The following is an 18,634-nucleotide window of genomic DNA, read 5'->3' as shown; positions in this document are numbered from 1 at the left end:
CTAGTTCTGTTCTAGTACAATTCTGAACTTAAACTTCAAGGGGAAAGAATTCGACCTGAACAAAAAAAAAAAAACAAAAATCTTCCTTCAAGCCCACTGTATAGCGTTACGAAACGATTGATCAATTACAATCTTGTAGTATCATGTATGAGTACAATTTAATGGCATTCGAGAGTAAAAAAAAACTCACAGTAGAGAAACAAATGAATGTGCAACACCAATAACAAAAATAGTTCCAACCAACAGCAACAAAATATGCAAAAAAAAAAAAAACTCGTTAAAATTTCAAATGCACTTGTGCTCAAGCAATTGATTCAAATTTCTAGTTTAACTTGAATTGTAATAGTATTTATTTCAGTGTACGTGTGTTTGGGTATGTATGCAATTAAGTCTGTGCTTGGATATAGGTATGTACGTATGTATATGTATGCAAGTACGGCAGTATATTCATTAGGATTGACCTATTTCTAGGGGATCTTATAGATTTGTTGTTAATTTCTGGAAATAAGAAATGACCTAAAGGAGATTTCCACAACCGATATTCTCACACTTATCATTTCAAAATTGTACAGCTATATAAAACTTGGGAACTTTTTCGGATTCCTCCCTAATAAAAATATATTATGTATAAAAATATTTGCACAAGTGTGTAAATGTGTGTTCAACTATGATAATATATAGATTCTATATGTGACACAAATACATATTTCCAGCAGCTGTTTTAAAATTCATAAAATACTATATACACACACAGATACTTTAGCACACACATGCAACCAAACATTTATTCCTTCTAAAAGAAACAAAAATTTTCATAAAAAAAGATGAAAAACAAATCAAAGAAGACTGTATAGATGAAGAAGAACAACAAACAGTAATATACGAGTAAAACAAGTTGCATGTTGTGCTCCAAACAGCCAAAACGTCAGCAACATTCAGCCCACAATAACTATGGGTTACCGACTGCATACTAAGGAGCTCTGGCACTGTTGATGACGACAACGATGATGTTGTTGCTGCTGACGGTGACGCTGACAATTCCTAATTCTAGCCAACTAACAAAGTTGGAAAATTCTAATAATAAAATGACAACATATTGCACGCAATATATAATCGCGGTAATAACAACAAAAACTACTAAAGTATTATTATGTTGCATGCAGCAGCAGTTATGAAGAAGAGAAATACCGACTAGTAGTTACAAGTTTAAATTTAGATTCTAAAGTTGATTGCCATTGCAATAAGTATGTATTATTTACAGTATTTATAGTACAGAGACCTACAACAACAAAAATTTACAACAAACAAACTAGAACTAAAGTTGAAGTGAACTAGAGCTAAAACTAAACAAGAACTGCACAAGTAACGAAATAGAACTAGAACTTAATTTGAACCAGAACATAACTAGAACAGAACTAGAACAGAACAGAACTAGAACAGAACTAGAACAGAACTAAAACAGAACTAGAACAGAACTAGAACAGAACTAGAACAGAACTAGAATAGAACTAGAACAGAACTAGAACAGAACTAGAACAAAACAGAACTAGAACAGAACTAGAATAGAACTAGAACAGAACTAGAACAGAACTAGAACAGAACTAGAACAAAACAGAACTAGAACAAAACTAGAACAGAACAAGAACAGAACTAGAACAGAACTAGAACAGAACTAGAACAGAACTAGAACTAGAACAGAACTAGAACAGAACTAGAACAGAACTAGAACAGAACTAGAACAGAACTAGAACAGAACTAGAACAGAACTAGAACAGAACTAGAACAGAACTAGAACAGAACTAGAACAGAACTAGAACAGAACTAGAACAGAACTAGAACAGAACTAGAACAGAACTGAACAGAACTAGAACAGAACTAGAACAGAACTAGAACAGAACTAGAACAGAACTAGAACAGAACTAGAACAGAACTAGAACAGAACTAGAACAGAACTAGAACAGAACTAGAACAGAACTAGAACTAAGTAGAACTAGAACGAAGTAGAACTAGAACTGAACTAGAGCTAGAACGGAACTAGAACTGAACTAGAACTGAACTAGAACTGAACTAGAACTGAACTAGAACTGAACTAGAACTGAACTAGAACTGAACTAGAACTGAACTAGAACTGAACTAGAACTGAACTAGAACTGAACTAGAACTGAACTAGAACTGAACTAGAACTGAACTAGAACTGAACTAGAACTGAACTAGAACTGAACTAGAACTGAACTAGAACTGAACTAGAACTGAACTAGAACTGAACTAGAACTGAACTAGAACTGAACTAGAAACTGAACTAGAACTGAACTAGAACTGAACTAGAACTGAACTAGAACTGAACTAGAACTGAACGAACTGAACTAGAACTAACTAGAACTGAACTAGAACTGAACTAGAACTGAACTAGAACTGAACTAGAACTGAACTAGAACTGAACTAGAACTGAACTAGAACTGAACTAGAACTGAACTAGAACTGAACTAGAACTGAACTAGAACTGAACTAGAACTGAACTAGAACTGAACTAGAACTGAACTAGAACTGAACTAGAACTGAACTAGCTGAACTAGAACTGAACTAGAACTGAACTAGAACTGAACTAGAACTGAACTAGAACTGAACTAGAACTGAACTAGAACTGAACCAGAACTGAACTAGAACTGAACTAGAACTGAACTAGAACTGAACTAGAACTAGAACTGAACTAGAACTGAACTAGAACTGAACTAGAACTGAACTAGAACTGAACTAGAACTGAACTAGAACTGAACTAAAACTTAACTAGAACTTAACTAGAACTGAATTAGAACTGAACTATAACTGAACTAGAACTGAATTAGAGCTGAACTACAAGTGAACTAAACTGAACTAGAACTAAAACTATACAAGAACTGAACTAGAACCGTGTAGTATTAAAATTTAAAATTTTCACTAAAAATTAGATTTTTCACTGAAAATTAGTTTTTTCACTAAAAATTTGATTTTTCATCAAAAATTTGATTTTTCATCAAAAATTTGATTTTTCATCAAAAATTTGATTTTTCATTAAAAATTGGATTTTTATTAAAAACAAAATGGAAAATTTCCTTTTAAAAATATAATCAAAAATATTTCATTTTAGTGTCACATTTGTAAAATGTATTGTAAATGAAAAGTAATCACATGTAAATGTCATTCATAAATTAAACACCATTCCTTTCTACATTACACTTCAAGAAGAACACGTTACATTGCAAATTCCTAAAGCAAAAAAAAAAAAAATCCATTAACTAGACATAGTACATTTCATTCTTATCAACGATTGTTAAGTGGAAACAAATAAATTATATTTAACTTATGTAAGAGGTTGGTTGACAGAGAAAATCAAAGAAAAGTTGGTATCTTTTGAAAATAAGTAATAGTACACAAAATTTAACATATTATTTGTTTATTTCTGTTTGTATTTTTATCTTCCTGGCAAAACTTTTGCTTTTGGGTGCAAAAAACAAAATCGAAATGAAATTGTGTCACGTTTGTTTGTACAACAACTATCAATCGGAAGATGATATGTGAGTTGGTTTATTTTGTAACTGGTACTTTTTTCGCTTAGGTTAAGTTCCATTTCTAGTAATTACATTCTAACAATTTTTGTTTTTATTGTAGTTTCTTTCTGTCACGTTAATTTGTGACTATATTATAAAGTTGTATTAAAAAGGAAATAAAGTTATAAAACAGAAACTAAACAATAAATTTACTTACCTTTTATGTTCGAAAAACAGTCTAAAGAAGAAATAATATACAAACACCACAAATGTTTTAAGAAATTTTGCTAAAACACGTCTTCAATAAGAGCATTGATATCTAAAAGAGAGAGAAGTAGGAAATTTAATTTAAATTAATAAGAAAACCAGGAAATATGGATTTAAAGTTGTCAAAATAGTTGAAACCTAAATAATTTTGAATTTATTTCCAAACAGCCTAAAAGTAGGCTATACAATTTAAAAACAATTTATGCCTAAAAGCAGGTGGTTTTGAATAAAGTGAATTTAAAACAGTCTGAAAGTTTGAAACTAAAATAAATAAAAGCTTGAAAGAGCAAAAAAGACTTTTATTAAGGTTACGTCAGGATTTATAACAATTTGCAAAAAAATAGGCTACAACAGAAAAAAACAGAACTAGAACAGAACTAGAACAGAACTAGAACAGAACTAGAACAGAACTAGAACAGAACTAGAACAGAACTAGAACAGAACTAGAACAGAACTAGAACAGAACTAGAACAGAACTAGAACAGAACTAGAACAGAACTAGAACAGAACTAGAACAGAACTAGAACAGAACTAGAACAGAACTAGAACAGAACTAGAACAGAACTAGAACAGAACTAGAACAGAACTAGAACAGAACTAGAACAGAACTAGAACAGAACTAGAACAGAACTAGAACAGAACTAGAACAGAACTAGAACAGAACTAGAACAGAACTAGAACAGAACTAGAACAGAACTAGAACAGAACTAGAACAGAACTAGAACAGAACTAGAACAGAACTAGAACAGAACTAGAACAGAACTAGAACAGAACTAGAACAGAACTAGAACAGAACTAGAACAGAACTAGAACAGAACTAGAACAGAACTAGAACAGAACTAGAACAGAACTAGAACAGAACTAGAACAGAACTAGAACAGAACTAGAACAGAACTAGAACAGAACTAGAACAGAACTAGAACAGAACTAGAACTAGACAGAACTAGAACAGAACTAGAACAGAACTAGAACAGAACTAGAACAGAACTAGAACAGAACTAGAACAGAACTAGAACAGAACTAGAACAAAACTTGAACAGAACTAGAACAGAACTAGAACAGAACTAAAACAGAACTAGAACAGAACTAGAACAGAACTAGAACAGAACAGAACAGAACCAGAACAGAACTAGAACAGAACTAGAACAGAACTAGAACAGAACTAGAACAGAACTAGAACAGAACTAGAACAGAACTAGAACAGAACTAGAACAGAACTAGAACAGAACTAGAACAGAACTAGAACAGAACTAGAACAGAACTAGAACAGAACTAGAACAGAACTAGAACAGAACTAGAACAGAACTAGAACAGAACTAGAACAGAACTAGAACAGAACTAGAAGAGAACTAGAACAGATCTAGAACAGAACTTGAAACTATGGGATATTGAGCACTTTTAATCCATAAAAAATGAAATAAAATGTTATATTAACAAAAAATAATTTATAAAATGTAGAAACATTTTAATTAACCACAAAATTTTTAAACAAAATGTTTTTTTATTAACTGCTCAAATAACAAGTCAAAAGGATATTAATGGTCCTTCTTTATTACAACCCTTAACTATGCTTTACATTTTTTTGCTTTCGCACAACTTTAACCCCCTAAATTATACCTTATTTATTTAAATATGTTGCCTGAAATTATACCAAATTTGTTCTATTTTACAAAAAATTTACCTTTTCTACTTCCTTATTCATTAATCCCTTTTGAAATTTCTGCCATTTTATTATTGCTATTTTTTTTTTTGCAATTATTGTCCTCCAAACATAAACAAAATTGGCCAACCCCTGATGATATAAAACCTTTAATAATGTTCTCATTAAATAGCAGCAGATTAAAAAGTCAGAATTCATAAAATATATATGGAGCAGGAAAAAAGTGAGCAATTTTAATAACCATTAATTAACTCATAAATAACCTACAAATTAATTAAATTAAATAAAATTAAAAAATGGTCCATACATTCACATCGTCTATGCAAACATTCGCATTTTAATGGCAGGCCATTTAAAAAGTCATAAAGGAAATTGACAATAAAAAATGAGTTGCAAACACAAAAAGCAACAACAAAAATATTGTGAGGGACTAGTCTGGACTGCATATAATAGGTTGTATTTTTCAAACGTTTGAAACATTGTGGGTATAAAAAGTGTCAAATATATTTAATAAATAGCACTCGTTGGCACAATTAAACTGCTAACTGCCAAGACTTTTAAAAGAATTAAATGTTATTTTCAGCCCAAAAATATGCTTCAAACTAACTCATTAGGAAGTAAAAGTATGCTTTCGTTATAATATGTATAAGTATTGCGCCTGATAACATACACCACCAATAATTTGATTTAAATTCTAAATGCAGTAATTTGCTATGGGAATAATAAGCAATAACTGCTATTAACATAATGATTTAATTAATTGAAAAATCTGCCTTCATCTAACAAAAAGCTGTAAATTTGCCTTTGTTTAATATTTTTGTTTTATTTCGACCATTTTGTAACGCCATAGACTAACAATGGTAGCCATTACACCAAAACAACAACTACAAAATCCCAAAAGATCAGAACAGTCATTTCAATCATCTACAGACTCATACACTAACACTTCCATATACACATACACTATCACCAGCATCCTGTCATACACACGAGGCAACCACGAGGTACAATGATGACGGTGAGTACATCCAATTTAAAAACCATTTGGTATTAAGCGAACGTGTTTAACAAACTGCGAAATTGTTAGCAACATATTGTGAAAATGATTCTATGGCTGCGTAGAGCGTCGTAGATTTGTGGGTGGTTTTATACTACCCGGTAGTTCTATTTAGAACCGAACTAGAATTAAACCAGAACTGAACTAGAACAGAACGGAACTAGAACGGAATTAGAACAGAACTAGAACAGAACTAGAACAGAACTAGAACAGAACTAGAACAGAACTAGAACAGAACTAGAACAGAACTAGAACAGAACTAGAACAGAACTAGAACAGAACTAGAACAGAACTAGAACAGAACTAGAACAGAACTAGAACAGAACAGAACAGAACAGAACAGAACAGAACAGAACTAGAACAGAACTAGAACTGAACTAGAACTGAACTAGAACTTAACTAGAACTGAACTAGAACAGAACAGAACTAGAACTGAACTAGAACTGAACTAGAACTGAACTAGAACTGAACTAGAACTGAACTAGAACTGAACTAGAACTGAACTAGAACTGAACTAGAACTGAACTAGAACTGAACTAGAACTGAACTAGAACTGAACTAGAACTGAACTAGAACTGAACTAGAACTGAACTAGAACTGAACTAGAACTGAACTAGAACTGAACTAGAACTAGAACTGAAATAGAACAGAACTAGAACAGAACGGAACTAGAACAGAACAGAACAGAACTAGAACAGAACAGAACAGAACAGAACAGAACAGAACAGAACTAGAACTGAACTAGAACTGAACTAGAACTTAACTAGAACTGAACTAGAACAGAACAGAACTAGAACTGAACTAGAACTGAACTAGAACTGAACTAGAACTGAACTAGAACTGAACTAGAACTGAACTAGTCTAGTCAATAGCCTAGTCTATAGTCTATTCACTAGTCTAGTCAATAGCCTAATCTATAGCCTAATCTATAGCCTAGTCTATAGCCTAGTCTATAGCCTAGTCTATAGCCTAGTCTATAGCCTAGTCTATAGCCTAGTCTATAGAACTAGAACTGAACTAGAACTGAACTAGAACTGAACTAGAACTGAACTAGAACTGAACTAGAACTGAACTAGAACTGAACTAGAACTGAACTAGAACTGAACTAGAACTGAACTAGAACTGAACTAGAACTGAACTAGAACTGAACTAGAACTGAACTAGAACTGAACTAGTCTAGTCAATAGCCTAGTCTATAGTCTATTCACTAGTCTAGTCAATAGCCTAATCTATAGCCTAATCTATAGCCTAGTCTATAGCCTAGTCTATAGCCTAGTCTATAGCCTAGTCTATAGCCTAGTCTATAGACTAGGCTATAGACTAGGCTATAGACTAGTCTATAGTCTAGTCTATAGTCTAGTCTATAGTCTAGTCTATAGCCTAGTCTATAGTCAAGTCTATAGTCTAGTCTATAGTCTAGTCTATAGTCTAGTCTATAGTCTAGTCTATAGTCTAGTCTATAGTCTAGTCTAGTCTATAGTATAGTCTATAGTCTAGTCTATAGTCTAGTCTATAGTCTAGTCTATAGTCTAGTCTATAGTCTAGTCTATAGTCTAGTCTATAGTCTAGTCTATAGTCTAGTCTATAGTCTAGTCTATAGTCTAGTCTATAGTCTAGTCTATAGTCTAGTCTATAGTCTAGACTAGTCTAGTCTATAGTCTAGTCTATAGTCTAGTCTAGTCTATAGTCTAGTCTATAGTCTAGTCTATAGTCTAGTCTATAGTCTAGTCTATAGTCTAGTCTATAGTCTAGTCTATAGTCTAGTCTATAGTCTAGTCTATAGTCTAGTCTATAGTCTAGTCTATAGTCTAGTCTATAGTCTAGTCTATAGTCTAGTCTATAGTCTAGTCTATAGTCTAGTCTATAGTCTAGTCTATAGTCTAGTCTATAGTCTAGTCTATAGTCTAGTCTATAGTCTAGTCTATAGTCTAGTCAATAGTCTAGTCTATAGTCTAGTCTATAGTCTAGTCTATAGTCTAGTCTATAGTCTAGTCAATAGTCTAGTCTATAGTCTAGTCTATAGTCTAGTCTAGGCTATAGACTAGACTATATAGTCAATAGTCTAACCTACTTTCTACTATATAGTTTAGTCTTTATTCTAGTCCATAGTCTTCACAACAGTCTAGTTTATAGTTAATAGTAAAGTCTGTAGTCCAGTCATACCAATAAGTATTCCATAGCGCCCAAGGACGTCCTAAAAACTACAGGTTTCAAGTAATTGTGAGCATGAATGTACCCACATATGTGTGATTCTGTTTGTGTTTCGACCAGGTCTATATTCATGTTCATTTTGCAGGTTTAATTTAAATACAATTTTGTCTTAGATGTTCATAAAACTTTGACAGCAGGTTTTACTTTAATAAATGGGAAATGTGAATGAGACCAAGTGTTTAGGTAGAAGATGTTAATTTTTAGAAGAAAATCTAAACGGAAAAATAATGTATATGTACGCAAGGACTATTAAGGACTAAGACCCATAGTATGTAGAGCAAAATTTGTTTTATTAACAATAATCATTACTTTAGCTAAATTGAAATTTTATAGTTTATAAATGAAACTAATCATATTAAACTTGCGACCTAAACTTTCTCCAAAAGCTTTATGTGACCAGACAATCGACCAGATTTAGTTAAATTAGCTCAAAAGTAATTAGCTGATCCTATGTCAAAGATTATAACAACTAACGAATATCGTGCAGACCATAACTCCATTAAAAATATTCTCTTTCAGGACCTAACTATTATTTAGAATGAGTTTGTATATTAGTTTAACAACAAACACAAAATACATTTAAACTTTCTATACAGATATGAGTATTTATGTGCAACCATATTAAAAAGGGAGCAATTAAAAGCACTACACAGACCATAATATATAGTAGAATCGTAAACAATAACCACTATACACTCTCATATAAACACATCCCAGCAGTTTGAAGGGGTGTTGCTGTATCACAATTTTTTTAATAATAACTTTTTGTTTGACTCTTAAGTAAAAGAAAGAGACAGAGAGAGCAAGCAAATGGTGACTTAAGTACTCTACAGAAAAAAACAGTATGGAAGTAGTTACTAAACCCACCACAAGTAATCTGTTGCAGAGTTAAAGTGAACGATGTAAGGAGAAGATGAAGTAAAAAAGAAATAATTCTCAATCCTAGACTAGAGAATTACTGGCTCGCAACGAACCCCCCGAACTGCCGATATATAAAATGGCATAGATATACACATACATACATATTCTCTCAAAAGCCAGCTGTGTTTTTAGTGGTTTAAGTTTTGCGTTCACTTTTTCAGCATTTCGTATACGAATTTTCCATTCCTTTCCTTTCTCGGAAACTAAACTAGGAGAGTAATTAAACTGGTGACATTTGGCTTAAATTATACCTAAAACTTATAGTGGCAGTAGAAGTGGTTATTAATAGCTCCAACATAGTACATAGTAGTAATTGTTGGTGTTTAAGCTTTCGCATAGTACTTTTACAAAAGGACCTAGGAACAAAGTGAAAGAAAGAGAGAGGGAGTTCAAAAGTAAAGGTCGTCTACATATTATATAAATTATAATAATAAATATAAGTTAGTAGCATTTATTGCTTAAAGTAAATAACAAAAACTGACTACAAATATGACACACATATGTACATTCTATGACATATTGTATTAAATTATGTATTTTTCTCTTTATTTATTTATCAATTTATATGCAGAACTGTGAATTATTCCAATAAAAGTAGTTTCAACAATAGAAATATGGTAATAGAATAGAAAGCAGTGTGGTATTTATGAGGTATTTTTCTGGAACTAATAGCTTTTTGATAAGTGTGACTCAGCGTGTTTGTAGTTCATGGATTCGAGGGTTTAAGAATTAATGGTTTTGGTGGAAAAATAAGGGATATGTATACAGAAATTAAAGCCTAAAAGCTTTTACTGAAGAGATATAAAAGAGATACGAAAGAACTAGAACAGAACTAGTACAGAACTAGTACAGAACTAGTACAGAACTAGTACAGAACTAGTACAGAACTAGAACAGAACTAAAACAGAACTAGAACAGAACTAGAACAGAACTAGAACAGAACTAGAACAGAACTAGAACAGAACTAGAACGGAACTAGAACAGAATTAGAACAGACCTAGAACAGAACTAGAACAGAACTAGAACAGAACTAGAACGGAACTAGAACAGAACTAGAACAGAATTAGAACAGAACTAGAACAGAACTAGAACAGAACTAGAACAGAACTAGAACAGAACTAGAACAGAACTAGAACAGAACTAGAACAGAACTAGAACAGAACTAGAACAGAACTAGAACAGAACTAGAACAGAACTAGAACAGAACTAGAACAGAACTAGAACAGAACTAGAACAGAACTAGAACAGAACTAGAACAGAACTAGAACAGAAATAGAACAGAAATAGAACAGAAATAGAACAGAACTAGAACAGAACTAGAACAGAACTAGAACAGAACAGAACTAGAACAGAACTAGAACAGAACTAGAACAGAACTAGAACAGAACTAGAACAGAACTAGAACAGAACTAGAACAGAACTAGAACAGAACTAGAACAGAAATAGAACAGAAATAGAACAGAAATAGAACAGAAATAGAACAGAAATAGAACAGAAATAGAACAGAAATAGAACAGAAATAGAACAGAACTAGAACAGAACTAGAACAGAACAGAACAGAACAGAACTAGAACAGAACTAGAACAGAACTAGAACAGAACTAGAACAGAACTAGAACAGAACTAGAACAGAACTAGAACAGAACTAGAACAGAACTAGAACAGAACTAGAACAGAACTAGAACAGAACTAGAACAGAACTAGAACAGAACTAGAACAGAACTAGAACAGAACTAGAACAGAACTAGAACAGAACTAGAACAGAACTAGAACAGAACTAGAACAGAACTAGAACAGAACTAAAACAGAACTAGAACAGAACTAGAAGTGAACTAAAACTGAGCTAGAACTGAGCTTGAAAAGCTAAAGAAAGAAACGAAGAAAATTTCTATCGAAAACTAAAGTTTGATAACTTTTCTGTTGCACTGTAAGCAGTTTGTCGTTCACATTTTCACAGCTATTGTAGTCCTACTCACACACACATTGAAAAATATAATTTTAATATAAAAAGCTTTTAGTGTAGACTTAACTTAAGAATACACTTTTTTAAAGAAAAGGCTGACACACCTTGCAAAATTATAAAATGAGCAAAAAAGTTGAGTTTAGCGTTTGCAAATACATATTTTGAAACAAAAAAGTTTTCAATAATAAATTTTTTTGGTATTTTAAGTTTCCAAAAATCCTATTGTTTATTAGGTTACAACTTGATTTTTAACCCATAATCATTTATATAGCACTTTAAAGAAACCCTTTATAAAGAGTCATTTCAATTCAGTTTCCCATCTAAATTCATAGGATCCACTTCTATCATTATTGCAATAGTGTTTGTGCACTCAAAAGTGCAGATTGTGTGTGAGTTTAAGAATAGCATTTGTTGTTTGACAAATTCCTAAGAGTAGAAGTAAGTGTGCAATTGAGTGCAGTGAATTTTTATGTGCAACAGTATATGTATACATTTCCACTTACATACAGCAGTTATGGGCGTATTTTGAAATCATAAGTACGGATGAAGAAGGTTAAAATAACTTATTACGTGATGTTGTCGCTTTTAGAAAGGACTCTGAAGAATAAATCTATTTTTTACCGTCTTACATTTATTAATACTATGCATATTGCCCATCACTGCTATATTATAAATTTATATATGTGTACACATATCATTGTATTAACACATCCTTGTGTGTATGTATGTAGGTCCATATATTTAGTAAATGTAATTGTGTGCATATAGTTGAATATATGAATTGCAATATAGTACATACACATATACATTTATATGTATATTTAGAGTGCACTACTGCTCCACAGTGTTTCCAACAATCCACTTCTCTAGTTGACTTTGTTAAACAATAACATTTCGTTTTATGAGGCCTATGAGTGTTTTACATAAACATATTTAGAAAATGTTATTTTGTTTTATGAAGCACCTCCCGCTTCCTTATCCGTCATAGAGTTACAAACACATATTCATATGTACATATAAAGTAGTGTTTTAAGTTTAGGTGTATTTATGATTGTTTCAAGTGTTTGCTGGTATGTTTGAGAGGGTCTCTTAGTGTGCATTTTTCTATACACAAGTATACAAGTATATGTTATGTCTATAGTTTTTTATAGGTTAGAGAGCTTGTGCTTCTGCTGCTGCTGAATATGATGATGATGGTACTTCAAAGGTCAACAATAACATAAATTATAAGAAAATAGTTTCCGGACTCTTTAAATTATAAATTAAAGACATGAATAAGATGTTTTAATATTCTTAAATTTAAAAATTAAAATAAATAAAACTAGAACAGAACTAGAACTGAACTAGAACAGACACTAGAACAGAACAGAACTAGAAAGAACAGAATAGAACAGAACAGACTAGAACGAACTAGAACAGAACTAGAACAGAACTAGAACAGAACTAGGAACGAACTAGAACAGAACTAGAACAGAACTAGAACAGAACTAGAACAGAATAGAACAGAACTAGAACAGAACTAGACAGAACAGAACAGAACTAGAACAAACTAGAACAGAACTAGAACAGAACTAGAACAGAACTAGAACAGAACTAGAACAGAACTAGAACAGAACTAGAACAGAACTAGAACAGAACTAGAACAGAACTAGAACAGAACTAGAACAGAACTAGAACAGAACTAGAACAGAACTAGAACAGAACTAGAACAGAACTAGAACAGAACTAGAACAGAACTAGAACAGAACTAGAACAGAACTAGAACAGAACTAGAACTAGAACAGAACTAGAACGGAACTAGAACTGAACTAGAACAGAACAGAGCAGAACAGAACTAGAACAGAACTAGAACAGAACTAGAACAGAACTAGAACAGAACTAGAACAGAACTAGATCAGAACTAGAACAGAACTAGAACAGAACTAGAACAGAACTAGAACAGAACTAGAACAGAACTAGAACAGAACTAGAACAGAACTAGAAAAGAACTAGAACAGAACTAGAACAGAACTAGAACAGAACTAGAACAGAACTAGAAAAGAACTAGAACAGAACTAGAACAGAACTAGAACAGAACTAGAACAGAACTAGAACAGAACTAGAACAGAACTAGAACAGAACTAGAACAGAACTAAAACAGAACTAAAACAGAACTAAAACAGAACTAAAACAGAACTAAAACAGAACTAGAACAGAACTAGAACAGAACTAGAACAGAACTATAACAGAACTAGAACAGAACTAGAACAGAACTAGAACAGAACTAGAACAGAACTAGAACAGAACTAGAACAGAACTAGAACAGAACTAGAACAGAACTAGAACAGAACTAGAACAGAACTAGAACAGAACTAGAACAGAACTAGAACAAAACTAGAACAGAACTAGAACAGAACTAGAACAGAACTAAAACAAACTAGAACAGAAATAGAAAAGAACTAGAGTATAACTGCAACAGAACTATGAAACTATATAAATCAGAACAGAACTAAAATAGAACTGGAACAGAAATAAAGGACTAAACTAGAACTCATTAAATTTAAAAAAAATGTGTAGGGTATCAATGTATACAGTTAAAATTACCTTGTTATCAGCCGCTAATAATTAACCACTTAAAAACAATTAGGACTAAGTGTTTAGAAAAATATTTATACTTGTCAGTTAACATTTCCCCATATAAAGAAGAAACACACGTTTCTTGTTTTCTCAAAAATTTCATTAAATAAAGTGCAACAAAATTACTTACAATTTTAATTAATTTAAAAACAATTTACTATTAACTCATCTCTTGTCATTCAAACACAAGTAATATTCAAATATTTGCTCAAATTGTATTGCATAAAAAAGGGGAAAAAAACATTTTAAAAAGTTGTCTTAAGTATACAGCAAATAAATAGTAAAAGAAAGAAATTAGGTCATTGCTGTTAAATGAAATTGTAGAAAAAAAAAACAAACAAACAAAATGTCTACAAAAATATAATTAATGAATATTTTTGCTATTTCATCATTAAACAAAAAAAAAAGAAACAACAGACAATCCAAAGCTTCTCTATAGACCGAATATAGACTTGAGTAAGTAGAGTTTGTGGTCAATAATGTTTAATACATAAATATTGGTAAAATGGTGGAAAAAAATCAATATAATTTATGTTTTTATGGATTGTATTTAACTTTTTTTCTCCAATCATTGTGTAAAAATATGACTATGAAACCCCTGAATAGTGGGGGAGGAAGTTAGGGAATATTTCATAAACCAACTTTCAAAGTTTTTGTTTAGGGGGGGTTTTATTTCTATATAATTTCTGTAATGACCATTAAATGGCCAAAAAAACAATGAGAATTTAAAACTCATTAGTTTGTTTTATAACAAAATTTGTTTGGAAAAATAAAAAAAAAACTTTGGCTTTTTCCCAAACAATATACTTTTATAGGAAATGCTAAACAAAACTAACTAAATTGTTTATAATCCTTTTGTTTAAAAAAAAAACAAACTTTAGTTTTGTTTTCATATATAGAAAAATTATTGATTTCTCTAGAGTATTTTGTTGGTAAATGGTAAATGAGAAACTTTTTTTTTCAATCAATTTTGGCTTAACAGCATACACATTTGTTTACCTCCTTAAAGTATGCAATTATTTTAAGTGCAATCTAACAGCCATAAAGTATGCAATACAAAATACTATTCAAGGATGTTTACTCCAAACAAACAACAACAACTTTTAGTAAAAACAAAATTTTGTTTTAATTTTCATCTTCTATATCAATAAATCAAATTCAAAATCAAAGTTGGAAAAACTTTTATTGAAAGCAGCACCTAAAAGTATGCTCTAGGTCGTGTTTTCTAAAGCACATCAAATGGCAAATATCTTTAGAAAACACAACAATAATTTAAATTCCCTAATAATACTGGAAAATATGTTGGTAAATTGTCTTAAATTACAACAATTCACACTCTAGTGAATTTTTGTACTCTTACACAAACATCATTTCATTTGTCCTTAATCATATTAAGGACTAATTTTTGTTTGTAGTCATTTGGAAAAAATCCTTTTTTTTTAACATTAACTCTTTCTTTTTTTCCTTCTTTTGAGCAAAAATTCATAAACCTAAAAAACATGAGTGAGTGAGTGATTGATTGATGGCATTTTTTAACATTTTAATTTAAAAAACAAAAAAAAAGTATATACCTAATCCCCTCTAATTTTCCCACCCACACAGCTTCTAGAATGCGCTCAAGTGCAAAGAATTGGAAAACTAATTATAAACGACATATTTTTACCCCAAGAAAGAATGAACACAATTTGTTCACAAAATTTTGTTTAAAAATTTCATTTTATGCCAAGACAGACACAGAGACAGACAAAAAAAGAAACAAACTAAAAAGTTCAAACATAGTTAGAGGCTCATATAACAACGTTATATACTGCCTACTTTTAGTATAAAAATAAAAAATAAGAAAATCTTTAGCCAGTAGACAAAAGGCATAAATGAAACTAGGTAAGCAAACTCAATTCGTTATTTGTCTAATTTGTACTAAAAAATATAGCCTACATTTAGGCTTAGCATTATACCTACCAGAGTATAATAACAACTGTAAGCATACTTTTAGGCCTACACTGAACAATGATAATATTAAAGCACACTTTTAAGGATAAAAGGGCCAAAAAGACCAAAAAAGGAAAACGTAAGGAAAACATATGCTGATACTGCAGTAAATTTTGTAATACTAGACATAATTTATTAAAAAGAGTGTAAGAAAATTACAATAAATTAAATTGATATACATGTTATACGGGCCACATTGTATATATTAACCTTAAGGAAATGGCAGGCACAAAAAGCGAAAGATACACATAAATAATGCTCTAATATTCTTGACAAGCGTCATTTTTTCGACAGCGTCTTGTGTGGGCAGACCCATCAAGTGATTTTTTGTTTTAAATACCAAGTTTTTGTATATGATGTGGTATAGTTAAAAATAGATTTATTCGAAGAAATGTAATTATATTTTTATTACTTTATATATTTTTTAATGTAGCTGACAGAAGAAGAGGAAAATGTCACAGCAGGTTTTCTTAATATATATAGAGCAACAAAAAAGCAAAGCATATACTAAGGCGGAAAACACACAGAAATTTAAAGTACTTAAAAATTTCAAGACAATAAAGTTTGTCCTACATGAAAGAAACTTAATACGAAAATAATTGTAATTCAAGTTCTGTTCTAGTTCTGTTCTAGTTCTGTTCTAGTTCTGTTCTAGTTCTGTTCTAGTTCTGTTCTAGTTCTGTTCTAGTTCTGTTCTAGTTCTGTTCTAGTTCTGTTCTAGTTCTGTTCTAGTTCTGTTCTAGTTCTGTTCTAGTTCTGTTCTAGTTCTGTTCTAGTTCTGTTCTAGTTCTGTTCTAGTTCTGTTCTAGTTCTGTTCTAGTTCTGTTCTAGTTCTGTTCTAGTTCTGTTCTAGTTCTGTTCTAGTTCTGTTCTAGTTCTGTTCTAGTTCTGTTCTAGTTCTGTTCTAGTTCAGTTCTGTTCTAGTTCTGTTCTAGTTCTGTTCTAGTTCTGTTCTAGTTCTGTTCTAGTTCTGTTCTAGTTCTGTTCTAGTTCTGTTCTAGTTCTGATCTAGTTCTGTTCTAGTTCTGTTCTAGTTCTGTTCTAGTTCTGTTCTAGTTCTGTTCTAGTTCTAGTTCTGTTCTAGTTCTGTTCTAGTTCTGTTCTAGTTCTAGTTCTGTTCTAGTTCTGTTCTAGTTCTGTTCTAGTTCAGTTCTAGTTCAGTTCTAGTTCAGTTCTAGTTCAGTTCTAGTTCAGTTCTAGTTCAGTTCTAGTTCAGTTCTAGTTCAGTTCTAGTTCAGTTCTAGTTCCGTTTTATTTCAGTTCTACGCCAAACAAGTGAATAGATTATTTAAAAAATATTAAAAAAAAAGTATAAGTATTGCTAACAACAAAAGTACTTTGTTGTAGTTACGTACTTATAGATTAAAAATTAAATACATTAAAAAGTATTCAACTTCCGGCTACGAACAAAATTAATTGAAAAGTTAATAAATAAAATATTGATGAGTACACAGTCGGATATTTTACTATATGTTAGAGTTTAAAAAAATATTAAAGATTTATCAATCATTCACCATCAAGGTGTTGAAATTAATAATATACACTCAAAAGCTTATAAGATTGTAAATGAATTTCGAAACTTAAATTTATGATGATGGTCTTTGTAAGATAAATGATAAAATGAAGAAAAAAATCAATTATTTTTGTAACTTACATAAATTGCTTAAATGTAATATATAACTTGAGATTATTTTTTCCGTAAGGTTTTTAATTGTTAAAAACGATTATGACAGTTAAAAATTTATTTGAAATATCTTTAAGGCCATAAATTATAACACGATAACTATAGAAATATATATTTTTATATTAATTTCAAATGGTTTCAGTTTAGTGCGTTTTGTTTAACACTTTCTATCGACTATTTGATAAAAACTGTGAACCCTCTAAATTAGCGACACTATTCGTTTGCTTTTATTAAATTAAACAAAAAAAAATATGGAATTTAAAACTTTTTGAATTATTGATTTCTATTTGAAATTCATATAACAAACTCACGTTTACTTTTATTTTTTTGAAATAACGACCTTGTTTTTCAATTTATTTACAAATAATAAATTTGTTTAAATTTCATTAAACAATTATTTTTAAATGATTTAAACAAAATTTCCCGTTTAACAAACCGGGTCTCATTACCCCATAATTGTAAAGCTTTAAAAGCCCACCACTTTTTTGCTGTTTGTTTCTTTTGTTCAAAAGATTTTTGTTTTTAACAATTTTTCTTTTATTCCTCTTCTTATAATTATTATAAGTACTTGTAGCTATGTATGTATATAATTTTGTATTACAACAAAAAAAAAAACGGTTTTATGTCACTATGACATTAAAGCAGGTCAAGAGTGATTGATGAACTTGTCAACGACACATAAGAGTCCAATATAAAACCAACAGCAACAATCAGCGCCGCGACACTACGTCTTAAAGGCAACA

The 18,634-nt window shown here is 31.0% G+C and overlaps 1 protein-coding gene across 2 annotated transcripts in view; it reads right to left on the bottom strand.

Moving 5' to 3' along the window:
* Positions 1–18,634, bottom strand: part of LOC119610558 (beta-1,4-glucuronyltransferase 1-like) — a 104,279-nt gene that overhangs the window by 52,230 nt on the left and 33,415 nt on the right. Inside the window, exons 1-2 of one of the 2 annotated variants that reach the window (XM_037965825.1) lie at positions 5,443–5,456; positions 3,742–3,843 (exon numbers count right to left, since the gene is read on the bottom strand). The gene's annotated coding sequence lies outside the window, so the exon portion shown is untranslated. Of the gene's footprint in view, positions 1–3,741; positions 3,844–5,442; positions 5,457–18,634 lie in introns of those variants that run through there. The other variant, XM_037965824.1, reaches the window with a different exon arrangement.

The sequence above is a fragment of the Lucilia sericata genome, unplaced genomic scaffold, assembly GCF_015586225.1.
Source record: "Lucilia sericata isolate MDLA Ls3-8-SP2 unplaced genomic scaffold, ASM1558622v1 Contig001227F_arrow, whole genome shotgun sequence".
Taxonomy (NCBI): domain Eukaryota; kingdom Metazoa; phylum Arthropoda; class Insecta; order Diptera; family Calliphoridae; genus Lucilia; species Lucilia sericata.
This window is presented reverse-complemented; position numbering and strand designations above follow the sequence as displayed.